General features: G+C 36.4%; 1 pseudogene; it reads left to right on the plus strand.

Moving 5' to 3' along the window:
• Positions 1-7,076: 7,076 nt before the first annotated feature.
• Positions 7,077-8,608, plus strand: LOC123834754 (ATP synthase F(0) complex subunit B1, mitochondrial-like; annotated as a pseudogene).
• Positions 8,609-8,908: the final 300 nt, after the last annotated feature.

Genomic DNA, 8,908 nt, shown 5'->3' on the forward strand with positions numbered 1-8,908 from the left:
TTTCTCCAAAGCTCTTTACATACCATATGGGTCCGGCTATCTCTCCCAGTGTTCCAAATGAGAAAATACAAAAAGTTTTGTACAACTTTAATATAAAAATATTTATGTATAAAGATAAAATCATGAAATGTCTGTGTCACATTTCATATTAATGCCATTTCAAATGCATATTTTAAATCATACATTACATAATAAAATATTTTTAAAATATTGCTTTCTCCTTCACATTTCTTAAACAATTTTATTCAAATTTCTAATAAGCATGTCCAACATCAGCGTTAGCCATCTTTGAGCCACTTTGTGCATTACTTACAGTTTTCTCAAACAGATATCTTCACTTCTACTCAGATAAATTTTGAATCTGTGTTTAATACACTCACAAGACTTTGTTCCAAGCTACCAAATACCATTTGCTATTCATGATCTTCACAATATGATCACGGACAATATTGCTTCTTGTGCCAGTTATCTTTCATTTCTACCTTCAGATCCACTCCCTTTCCTACTCCAGCCTACTTTCTGCCCTGAAAAGCTGACTTATGTGGACCAGATACCCACAATTCCTTGGTCTCAGGCTTCCTGCTAGGGTCAGCCTATGGCAAGTCTAACAGGAGATGAGAGGGAGGACAGAGACTGAGGTTGGGCTTTTTAGTCTCTGGCTCTTTCTCTTAAACATCAACCCAGGGCACCTGGGTGGCTCAGTTGGTTAAGCGACTGCCTTCGGCTCAGGTCATGATCCTGGAGTCCCGGGATCAAGTCCCACATCGGGCTCCCTGCTCGGCGGGGAGTCTGCTTCTCCCTCTGACCCTCCTCCCTCTCATGCTCTCTGTCTCTCATTCTCTCTCTCGCAAATAAATAAAAAATCTTAAAAAAAAAAAAAAAAATCAACCCAGTCTGGCTGCATCACTGGACAGAAGGCCATTGCTCCTTTCAAGGCTCCCAGCTCCTCATGACTTTCTTCTTCCATGTCCAGAAACCTGTCCCTTCCTTTGCTTTACTTTTGCAGACCGAGGAGGGGGCAGAGTTCTGAGTCTGCTAGCCCTGGTTCCTGCACTTTTCCTTGCCACCTCCCTTATTTCCCACCACACTTTATAATTAGTCTTTTGATTAATAAATCATCCTTGAATTGTCCTAACTTGAATATGCCATTAATTTCCAATTGAGGAAACTGACTGATTTCAATATTTTAAAAGTAATCTTTAGAAGGCTTGTATTCTATAACACCCAACACTTGTAATTTCAGGTCATTTCCCAGGAATACATAATCTATATTAAACTACATCATTTCGTTTGTTTATTTTGTTGTTTTAACCAACTCCAACCTGAGTCTTCTACAAAATGCAAAAATATCACTGATTGCTGGTTTTAGGCTGCCCGTATATTTCAGATAAGCTCTGTTTTCTGAGCAGCCATTTTTGAGAAATAAACATTGCCTTAGATTTCAACATTTATTTGTATTTATTTTATTTATTTTATTCATTGTCCATCATTCCGGATCCTAATCTTCTTCGTGTTGCAAATCTCTTCTTCTCATCTATCACTTGACTTCTAAATTTGTTTGTGTTGTGTTTTGTTGAAAGGAATTTGTTTTAATTTAGACAAATTCATCTTTTATTTCATAACTTTTGGGTTTTATCTCTTAAGAAATTCTTCCTTACCCCAGTTTCACAAAGATATTCTTTATGTTTACTTCTGAATGTTTTAAGTTTCTTTTTTTACATTCTGATAGGCAATATGAGATAGAGATCTACTTTTATATTTTTCCATATGGAGAGCCAATTGGCATACCCATCTACTCAATTATGATTTCTCCAATGATTTGAATGCCACCTCTGTTACCAGGGTTCGGTATATGCATGGTTTGGTATATGCAGCTCTGTCTTCTGCTCCACTGTGCATTCCTGCACCAGTTCTAAATCATGGTTCTATAATGAGTCATGATATCTAGCAGAACAGATGTACTTATTATGTCTTTGTTCAAAATTCTTGATTATTTTTGGCCTTTGTACTGCTAAAATAGATGACTTCTCCATAAAACAAAATATGAACAGTATCCCTTGGAGTTGACCACTATTCTTCCATCTGAATTTTGGAATCTGTCTCATTACATAAAAAATCCTGCTGGAATTGTGAGTGAGATTGCATTAACTTTGCAAATTAATTTGAGAAAGAAAGAGAATTATTGTTTTTCCTTTAAATTCTCCCAAATATTCTATAGTTGAGTGCTGGGGGAGGCACTTTCCTTATCAGCTTCAATTTAGAAGACATCTCCAAGATGGCATTTGGAAAGGTATCATCGGTCCAGCAGAGTAAAAATACTGAAGTCATTGGTCATTTATTGATCCACTTGCTCAGCACATTTTGTGAGTGCCAGGTGTGTTCATATTTTTTGTCCCCAGAAATACAAAGATTTTTCTCTTGATTTAAGAGATCCCATAGGAACACATGTGAGCATGTTAAAAACAAATTGTATCATATTTCCTTCAGATTTACAATAGGAAGAAAAAACAAACAAGGACAAAATTGCTTCAGTAGTTAAATTATGATCCTTATCCTTCCTATAAACTAGCTTTGGAAAGAATACCTTAATTTATTGGAAATTGTTCACATTTCCCATAACTTGATGCAACACTTTTCTTTTTAGTGTGATTCTCTACAGCTGTAATGGATGAAGCCTCTAAATTTGACTACTAGGTAGAACTAGTAAAGGAAACTTACTGTACTTAGGTGTTTTTTATCTGATTGCATGAAGAAAATACAATATTTAGTTGCAATTTTTAAAATGTTGACATTCCTAAAAATCACACATTTAAAAAGTATTCAAAGATTCCACATTTAATCAGAGTTCAAAGTATCTCAGAGGAATTATTATTTGCTTTTAAGCTTCATGATATTTTTCAAATATGTAGAACAAATAAAACATTTTAAATACATTACATTGAATACATTTAAATACATTAGAAAGGTTAAGCACAGACAAACTATCTTCTTTAGACTTATATAAATTCACAGAAGGATCTCAAATTATAATGAACAGCAACAAATTAGAAATTTAAATCAGAGTGAAATATTCTTAGCACCTCAGTCTTTAACAATCTCCAGAAATCAACTGCATACTTTATTAACGTATCTATGAGAATTTAGTTGGTTCATTCAATTATTTATTAATACCAACAGTCATGGAGGGTACACACTATCTGAAACTCTGCTACCATTCAGAAAATGTAACAAGAGTAGCTAATAATAAACATAATAATAAACACTGTGTTGTAGTGTGTCTCTCTTTATTAAATTAAATGGTGGTTTATTGACGCTAAATTGATTAATATATCTTTTTTTTTTTAAAGATTTTATTTATTTATTCATGAGAGACAGAGGCAGAGGGAGAAGCAGGCTCCCCGCGGAGCAGGGAGCCCAGTGCGGGACTCGATCCCAGGACCCTGGGATCATGACCTGAGCCGAAGGCAGACGCTTAACCGACTGAGCCACCCAGGCGTCCCTTGATTAATATGTCTTTAGCTGAGTTTTCTCCACTTGTAATTATTCTCGGATCCTTAAATAAATTAAGAAAATTGGTATCACTGTTCTCCATACATGTTCGGATCAATGTATTATGTGTCCAAAACTATGTTTGGAAAAATTCTGGTCAAGCTAATCTCCATGGGGCAGATTTATCCACCATAATATATAGTATGTTCTAGACTCATCGCAGAAGCATCAAATGAATTCGAAGAGCAAAAGTCAAACAAAAGATGTGACAAGCAGTTGCAACTTTAACAAAATCTGAAATCTAAAATCCCATCTCAAAATTTAGGACTATGAAGCTATTTTACATATTTAGTCCAACTCTGATATCAGTTTCTTATAATTTTTCCCATATCTAGTGTTCACTTAGGGAACTTTTTTGTTTGTTTGTTAAATAACAACAGATGGGAGTAATCATAGCTGAAACTCACCCCTCCTCCCCTGTTGCTGTCCCAATCCTTCCCAAGGGCACATCTGGGCTTGGGATGGGACCTTTTTATAGTTTTCTCAAGAGCATGTGACTAATACATTTCATGTGTTTAATTAAAAGCTTTTTTGTGTGCACCATGTGCAGTGAGGATCCCCATGTGTTTCCAAGATCGCATGTCTAAACTCTAACATTGTGAACCTTTAATATCTCAGTCTGAAATCAAATTCATTAAATCAGAATGAGTGCGTGGTTAGAAATGAATAGTTATAAATTAAGAATGTGTCCTAGAACATTACCATTGCCAGATCTGCTCAAATCAGTGTATAAACGTCCCCACCTAGAATTGTCACCCTTTAGATAAGGAAGGTCCCCAGACAACATCAAGTCCAATCTCCTCACTGTACAGATGAGGAAACCAAAGTACAAAGAGATGATATGATACACCCAAGATTATACAGCTTGTTAATAACTGACCCAAGACTAGAACTCAGGTCTCCTAACTTGCATCTAGGGTCCTTTTCATTATACCTTAAACATGTGGCTGAAATTTTAGAGCCAGAGTTAAGAAAAGCAATTTGTGTTCCTACCATTATTAGGCACTGTGCAATACCTGGGGTTACAAAGATAAGTAATTTAGGTATCCTGCTCTCTCAGGGTTTACCACTCCAGGGAGACAAAGATAACAAATAAATAACTACCCACTACAGTAACTACTAAAGGTACATTAGCAAAGGGCTGAGAAACCCCAAGGACAAAGCAACTCCTTACCTGGGAATTAATATTTTATTAGATCTTGAAGGGGGAGTAGGAAATTGCCAGCAAAAAAGGGTTGTTCTAGGCAGAGAATAAGCAAAGGAGGACAACAGAGTCTTAAAGGCTTTGGTGTGTTCTTGGAATTGAACTACACAGAAAGGAATAGTACAAGATGAGGTTGACAAGATCGATTGAGTCAAAGCTGAGAAGTTTCAATTAAGTAATTTTAGCCACTTAAATTTAATAGATTTTCAGATCACATAGATGGTATTACTGAATAATCATTTTGAAAGCTGGCATTGATTAAATGCTCAACTATTTTTAGGACAGACCAGAGTGCAAAGAGATTAAGGTCAGGGACATAAGTTGGGAATTGTTACGACTTGTTCCAAGAAGGAAAAGATAATGACAAAATAGAAGAGCTGTGTCTTATTTTGAAATTGAAATGAAATGGTACATTTAGATAGAGCTTATAAATAGAATAGAGGAAAGAAAAGACTGGATAAAACACTACAGTTTCTGACTTGGAAAGCTCAGTGACTCTGAGAGTAAGAGAATGAGTACTTCACTTAAGAACTTGGTAAATAGGGCATAAAAATCTAGAAAAAGCTTACTTGATCCCATGAAGGAAATTTAGAGATATTCTGTGCAGTATGAAGTACGCAGTCTTTAATAATTAATAACAGAGTACTTCTCTGACTCATTGATTACAGCTGGGACCATAGAAATGAAAGCAATATTAGTTTAAATAATTATCTACTCACAGTTGACTATACACACAAACATAATTATATCAAACAGATTTTGAAAGTAGCCATTTCCTGTTTGTCTAAGTATAATCTTTTACCACTGGCATCTGAATAAAAACAGTATCATTAAGATACTGGAGTTCGGTTTTAAATGGCCTTTACTGAATGATTACCAGGTACAAAAATTGTACCTCGTTGCCAGGAAATGTAAAGAAAAATAAGACACAGTTCAAAAGATTTACAGCTTGGAGGGTGAAGAATAGCAAATATAAGTTTCCGAAATGCAGAATAAAATACCTGAAGAGTGGTGAGGAGTAAGGGAAGAGCTCTTGGGAAGAAGATACTTTTGTTGACTCATGAAGCAGGAAGAGTTTAAGAATTAGTGTTGACAATAACAAATGAGAAAAGGCATTCAAGCCTGGTCAGTTTGGGAGAATAGTACAAAAAACTGCATGGATGAGGAAAAGAGTTAAAATATCCAAGGAATATCACAGTTGACTGGTATGATTGTAACTTGGAGTATCTGAAAGTGAATGGATTGAGTTCCCATTGGAATGATAAATTGAAGTCAGCTTGTGAAGGCCTTCAAAATGAAATGAGGTCTAGACATAGCAGAGACAACAGAACTTTGGGAGACAGAGAGAAGTACAATAGGGCATTGCAGAGGCTCTGATGTGGAAACTCTTGCCTCCTAGATGACTGGGCTGCATCACTCATACTGCAAAGACTGGCCTAAGACTAAGCTTCTTCGCACAAGACTGCTTTTTTCATTGCCACACCCTAGTTTTCATTTGACCCTGTCCCCCACCTCACCAAATTAGAAATATTACAAAACCTTGCTTAATGTACAAAATACATGGATTTCTCAAAGAGTCTTAAATCCAAACTGAAGTTAGTAATGATTATTAAAATAATGATAATAATAAAATTAGTAATGATGGCTAGTATTTGGAGCATTCCTTTTACCACGAGTGTGCTAACTGTGTTATGTTTGTTAGCTGGTCCCTAGATCATCTTTTCAGGAGGGTACATTGTCATACCAATTTTACCACTGAGAAAAGTTTAGATCTTTCCACTCTTGAGTAGCTTGAGAGTGGGGTAATCATTTGTATCTTTGGGGTAAATACCCAGTTATCAACTTTGTATTTTTAATAAAATTAAAAGAAAACAGGCTTTTTGAAACATAAGTCAAGCAATAAGTTTAAAGTAGAATAAACTAGAATAAAAGCTAAGCTTTAAATTAAGAAGGACTTGAACATTATAAGAAAAGAATGTAGTAAGGGGAAAATCTTGTCTTCTCATTACCAATTTGCTTGCCAAAAACAATTATAAAAGCTGAATCAAACACATTTTTAAAAGTTTGAAAGCATCAGCGAAGGCATTAGAGAACAGCCAAGACAATCAGGAGTTGAGGGGCAAAGACCCCACAGAAAAGACGGGCAGGTTAAGATGAACCCACTTTGATGACTAGCTTTTCCCTCAGAGGCATTGGTAATTTGGACCATCATTTTTAAACACAAGTGGTAGACTGTGGCTTAAAGCAGTTTCATTAGGCTGGGGAGAACAGACCAAAGGGGACAAAACATAACAGGAAGAAAGGAACAACAGGATAACCCAAAATGCAGCAGCATTTTGCCCTTGAGGAATTTCCAACTCCTAAGCCTTTCCAGTGAAGAGTGAGACTTGAAATCCCAACTAAAAAACCCCAGCTGAGATGCCAAAGTGTAAAGCCAAGACTCCAGGAGTCTATCAGTACTAGAGAGACAGAAGTTGGAATTTGTGACCCACCCATGAGGAGACATAATAAACATCCCAGGATTCCAGTTGAGATATAAAATGGAAGAAAGTCATATTTTTTAAAATTCCCTATATAATTAAAATATCAATAATAAAAATCAAATATGCAAGAGATTAGTTAGGCAAAGTAAAATTCAGATCCCTATAGGCCAAAATTTCTGGGGTTTTGCCTTAGATGTTGTTAAAAATATTGACCTTGAAAAGTGAGAATAAATGAATAAAGCACTCAAAATTAGATAGACACAAATAAAGCAATGAAGTTATTTTTTAAAAAGTAGAATTGAGGGGCACCTGGGTGGCTCAGTCATTAAGCATCTGCCTTCGGCTCAGGTCGTGATCCCAGGCTCCTGGGATCAAGCCCCACATTGGGCTCCCTGCTCAGCGGGAAGCCTGCTTCCCCCCTCCCTCTCCCCCTGCTTGTGTTCCCTCTCTTGCTGTGTCTCTCTCTGTCAAATAAATAAACAAAATCTTTAAAAAAAAAAAGGAGAATTGACGGATTTATCTGACACACAACTAAAAAATTAGTTCTTAACTACTGCGTGGACCCTAGCTGACCCCTGTTGTCCCAGATGGTCAGCTGCCCCCTGTCTAAAGAGCACAGCCCTCCTTGGTCCAGGGGTATTGCAGGAACAAGATCTTTCACACAGGGCAGCCAAGTCTTGCCCCTGTACCGCCTCTTCCTGAATATAGAGGAAATGTTCATTTGCGGCTGATCTCCAAGGAATTCTTCCAGTTCCTTTTTCCCAAAACTGGGGTAACAGAACTTTAATGTGCTTGGAACTGGGCTTATCTTATATTTTCTGCCCATAGAAATATATGTGATTACTGCAGAGACCCTCTCTGTTATATCAACAATAGGGTTACAAATTTATGTAGTTAAAAAATACGGTACCTCAAAAAAAAAAAAAAATAGTACCTCTGTTGGAGAACTTGCTGATAAACTCAATGAGCAAAAAGTTGCCCAGCTAGAAGTGAAACAGGCTTCCATCAAACAGATCAGATGCAAATGACATGGAGAAGTCACAGCAGGCACTGGTTCAAAAGTGCCATTACCTTTTTGATGTCTAGATGAATAACATTGCTATGACACTGGAGTTTACTTACCAGGAACAGCTACACAGAGTAAACAAGGAGGTGAAGAATTGCCTGGACTATCATATCTCTGTGCACAACATGAAGCGTCAAAAGGAACAAGAGTACATGATAAACTGGGTGGAGAAGCAATATGGTGCAGAGCATCTCTACACAGCAGGAAAAGGAGACAATTGCCAAGTGCATTGCAGATCTAAAGCCGCTTGCAAAGAAGGCTCAAGCACAGGTAGTTCTGTAAATGCATCTATCCCAGTGGAGACAGCTAGAAGTAACTGACTAAGGAAACTAGTCTATGTGATAAAATCTTTCTGTATTGCTGTCTACTGAAGTTACACTTAACCTTTCCTAAAAATGAAAAGTTTGAATTTCATATAGTGAGAAAATTAAAACAACTTATTTTGTTTATCCTTCTTGCTCTGTATTTTGAGTTGTTCCTTGATCACTTTTGAATGAGCAGTTTGCTTTTAATAAAATTTGTTGCCCGACTAAAAAAAATAAAAATAAAATAAAAAATTAGTTCTTTTCACTATTAAGAATGATATTAGCTGTGGGTTTGTTGTAT

This window comes from Mirounga angustirostris, unplaced genomic scaffold (genome assembly GCF_029215605.1).
Source record: "Mirounga angustirostris isolate CCGP_5_RB_7025 unplaced genomic scaffold, mMirAng1.0.hap1 SCAF_1, whole genome shotgun sequence".
Taxonomy (NCBI): domain Eukaryota; kingdom Metazoa; phylum Chordata; class Mammalia; order Carnivora; family Phocidae; genus Mirounga; species Mirounga angustirostris.